Here is a 4,979-nt window from a genome sequence, read left to right as displayed (position 1 = left end):
AAATTGTGGTTCAATTGGTGACCACAGAGATCTCTGTGGCTATAGATGAGTTAAATAAGCCTTAGTACACATGAGTCATTAGAATGGAAGTTATAAGTGAACCCAATAGAAATGGCTGCCATGATTTAATGAGACCACCCAGTATTTCCCTACTGATGGGTTTGCCTTGTACTTGAGATGATGTTATGGCCAGTTGATCATCTTTAGTCTTAAAGTTCGAGTCTCCCTTCTTTCTTCAAACAACACTTCATCTGATTGTTTGTTTTGTACAAACGCAGTAGATCAATGAGTCAGACGTCATTAGTTCTTTTTAACTACACAGGGAGTGAGCAGTTGGTATTCTCAGGAACACTCAGATGCAGTGGGGCTGGAAGCATAGGAACTACAAGCCTCCCGGACTTCTTGCTATTTCTTCAAAGGCAGATCTGACCAGGAAAGTCTTGATTACTATACTGAAATGTTTCCCTAGGGTTTTCAAAACACAGATGAAACTCCTTAGCACTGGGGCAGAAATCCATTCCAAAGCTCTTGACTGTGCTTTATCATTAAAGATAAAGAGAAACAACCAAATCCTGAAATACCCTAACAAGAAGAAATCTGCAGAAAAGCATCTAGCTTTTGAATGACTTTTTTTTTTCCTGGTCTTTGTATCCCAGTCTGCTGCAGCCATGATGAATTACTTGAACTCCTAAAGTTGCTCTGGCCATTTAGCATGCCCTCAGTTGCGTTAAGTCCTGTTTCACTCCCTAGAACACCAGCCTCCAGTAGCACTCGGTTCTCAGTGTTGGACACAGTGTGGATGAGGTTTCCTCAGAGGAGCTCTGTACAAATGCCTACTCCTTTCTTGGTACCCCGATTTAATTTAATCTCTATCTATCTATCTATCTATCTATCTATCTATCTATCTATCTATCTATCACCTATCTATCTATCTATCTATCTATCACCTATCTATCTATCTATCTATCTATCTATCTATCTATCTATCTATCATCTATCTATCTATTATTATACTTGGAAAGTGTCTTTGGAATTATTTACTACACTGTAATCTCTGGGAGGACGGGGTGATGCTGATCATTAAGCCTCTGGAGTCTAGTCTTGAACTTGACCTGTGATGCTCAGCAAATGGTTGAAGTTTTTATACTGACGAACTTGTAGGGCAGTTTTAAGTTTTTCCCCTCCTGCCCACCTTTCCAACTCAGGCCTTGGGATGGTACAAGGAGGCTTGTGGGCTCTCTTTAGCTCCTGTGGTGGAAGAGCCAGCAGTACCCTAATACAACATCCCTACCAACCCAGTTTGGTGGGTGAAAGCTGTGATGGTTTGGGTATGCTTGGCCCAGGAAGTGGCACTATTAGGAGATATGGCCTTGTTGGAGTAAGTATGTCACCGCGGGTGTGGGCTTTTAGACCCTCATCCTAACTGCCTGGAAGCCAGTATTTGGCTAGCAGCCTTCAGATGAAGATGTAGAACTCTCAGCTCCTCCTGTACCATGCCTGCCTGGAAGCTGGCATGTTCCAGCCTTGATGATCATGGGCTGAACCTCTGAACCTGTAAGCCAGCCCCAATTAAATGTTGTTCTTATAAGAGTTGCCTTAGCTGGGCAGTGGTGGCACATGCCTTTAATCCCAGTACTTAGGAGGCAGAGGTAGGCAGATTTCTGAGTTCAAGGCCAGTCTGGTCTACAGAGTGAGTTCCAGGACAGCCAGGGCTATACAGAGAAACCCTGTCTTGAAAAAACAAAACAAAACAAAAAAACAAAAACAAACAAAAAAGAGTTGTCTTGGTAATGTTGTCTGTTCATAGCAGTTAAACCCTAGCTAAGACAAAAGCAAATCAGAATGCCAACAGAAAGGGATAATGGGAACTTGACACAGATCCCCTTTTGTGAGGGGGATCTTTCTAGGTCAAGAAGATTCTATCATGGCTTTCTTGCTGACATTCCTGCACTGATTCTGTGATGGAGGGAGGAAGCAGCACCAAGAACTAGCAGAGGGGATACATTGGGAAGCAGGCAGGGGAGCAAGGGGTGGGGGGCATGTCGGGAGGAAGCTAGGGGGAACATCTGCCTGAGTACTTGGAGAAAGAGATCAATGGCAGTTGGTACCAGACCTCCATCTCAAATTCTCTAAGTGTAACTGGCCCCCAGACCTTAACAGAATTGAAACAATGATGGAAGTACCATTCAGGCCTTGGAACCCAGCACGTAGGCCGCACCACCTGTCAAAAGGAGAACAAAGTCCTAGTCCACTGACGTCCATAGTTCTGGAAAGTCCCTAAATATATTGACCTTGTTTTTTGGCTTCTGAAGTAGTTCTACTTCTGGCTGACTGATGTGTGCCAACCCAGGATGTAGCTTTATCAGCTGGCTAATAATGACTTCTTAGGCTTAAACCTGTGTTGGAGTAGTCTACTCTGGTGGGTACCCACAACATAAGGAATTAGGGATCAGTGGTTTCTCAGTGATTTGATTAACCCAGAGAAGATTCCCACTGATGAGAATGTTACCTGACAGGTGTCTCTTGAATTCAAATAAGACCCTGTGAAAATTAGAGCCAGGCACCGTTCCTCAGTGCTCTTTGCTGTCATTGAATATGATTTAATATATGGTGTTAAACATGAGTAGTCCTGCCTGGAATCGTGTGGAAGAACAATCTGGAGACTCATGAGTGCATGCGTGTGTGCATGTGTGTGTGTGCATGTGTGCACTAGGATGGATTCTATGATTGAACTACAGAACCAGCTTGAATTCTTCCATCTCTTACTGGGCAATTTGGTTTCCTTTACAAAGCTCCCTTGGTCCTCTTCCGCATGCAGTTTATTTGGTGGCCAAATGGTTGTAAACCTCTCTCTGGGTTTCTTTTTATGCAACAATAGAAGAGTGACTTTCTTAAAACTCTTCGGCCTACATAGGCTTAGCCTAAAGACCCATTTGCTGTTTGCACTTGGCGTCTTCATGGGGTTGCAGGTTTTTTGTGATTGAGGTTGAACTGTTCAAGGTGGCTTGAATGGGCTATTCTCTCCACAAGAGGGAGGAGGTGCTGCTCACCCTAGAAGGACAGTTGGATTTCTCACAGTGTATTTTGGGGTTCCCCAAAGCACCAGTGTGAACACTGTGGGTTTTCTTAAAGCACAGGGCTAGGTCATTCAACAGAATGTTCAGTTGTTACATTCTAGAGGTTACAGCCAGGCATAGGGACAGCCCGGTTCAGTATGAGTGAGAACTACACAAAGGAATGAGACAAAGTAAGTATTTCTTTGGGGGGGTCATTATTGATTACTTGCTGGCCCCAAAATACTTTGGTATCTTTTTTGACATCCATCATCAACTGCACAAATTTTAGTAAAACAATAAAAAAAATACATATTTGACTCTAGATATGGGCCTCCAAATGTGAACGAGATCCTTTTTTGTGAAGGGTCAATCCATATTAATATGATTTTGAAAAATTAAAGATATCTGTCATTTCCTGAAGTCAGATGTCAAGAGGTCATTTCATCACTGTCAAATAACTCTGGATCGTTAAGTCAGTGTTGGTGTGTAATGTTGGGGCCAAGCCGTGGCTCCCAAGTCACAAGACTATGTTCTGTCTGCCTTTATTATCTAGAATCTTTTAGGGTCATCCTTGGGTAACTGCACCTTTCTATGAATATTTTTCTCTATTGAAAAAGGCTTAAAATGGAATAGAATTTTCTCATGGTTATATCTGCATTTACTTATGTATCTGTTTATTAAAATGCAATGAAACTTCTTTGAAAAAAAAATGAGAGCTTGGGCTAGTACATGGGTTAGTGGATAAAAGCACTTGACGCCCAGTGTGATGACTTGAATTTGATCCCTGGAAGATGGAGGTGGAAGGAGAGAACTAACCCCTGAAGGTTGTCCTCTGTCCCCTACAAGTGCACTATAGCATTATACATACATGCATACATATGTACGTATGTGCATGCATACATACATACACACACACACTCATAGTAAATAAATAAAATGGAAACTTGTGTAACAACAATTCTGTTGAACATTGAAAATAATGTCATACATATAGAACAATATTATTTGTTTGTTTTAATCTCAGGACTTTAATAGTAATATTTACTAGGACCAACTAGCTCAAAAGTAAACACATGTACTTTGATTTGGAATAAATCCCTTATATTTGGGTTCATGGGACTGGGAGTGTAGCTCACTGGTAGAATGCTTGCCTAGCATGCCCAAGATTCCCAGCACTGTAAAGAGAAAAAAAAGTTAGGATTAGCTTTGGCACATAGTAGGTATTGAGGTATTCAATGTGTAAATGATAATAAATAAGTTCAAAAGTAAACATTCCAAACTTGCTTATATTTTCTCAACACTGTATGTGTGTGTGTGTGTGTGTGTGTGTGTGTGTGTGTGTGTGTGTATGTGTGTGTGTAGGTCACAGACATCTTTTAGGTATCAGTTCCTTCCTTCTACCATGTGCATGGAATCTAACTAAGGTCATTAGTCCTGGTTGCAAGCACCTTTATTCGCCAAGCCTCTCAACATGTATCTTTTTTTGCAACAAGAAACGGATGCTAATAACCTTTATTCTAGCATTTTAATTTCAGACACAAGTGTTTAACCTTTCAGACTTGCTTAAAAATGTAAAGTAGACACTAATCAGTCATCATTTCATTAGTGAATTAAAACATTGTTTTTTTTCCTTAGTGTCTGCCTCCACTTTCTCATCCACAGCTACGGTAAGTCTCCAGTCACTTCCTATCAGTTTGGTCTGGAATCAGCGACGGCAGACATCTTTCAGCAGGACAAATGCAATGGCAGGAAAAGTCTAAAAACTGAAAACAGTCAGAGACATTTTGAATACTTTGTTAAGGACAAATTATTTATTTATTTTTGTCAGGGACAATTAAAATTGGCTGGGATCCCACACACTTGCTTCTTTTTAAAGAGGAGTCTTCAATCAGTTGGAGTACAGAAATGCTTTTTTTTTTTTTT

The sequence above is a fragment of the Mastomys coucha genome, unplaced genomic scaffold, assembly GCF_008632895.1.
Source record: "Mastomys coucha isolate ucsf_1 unplaced genomic scaffold, UCSF_Mcou_1 pScaffold18, whole genome shotgun sequence".
NCBI lineage: Eukaryota > Metazoa > Chordata > Mammalia > Rodentia > Muridae > Mastomys > Mastomys coucha.
Note: the sequence above shows the minus strand (reverse complement) of the source record.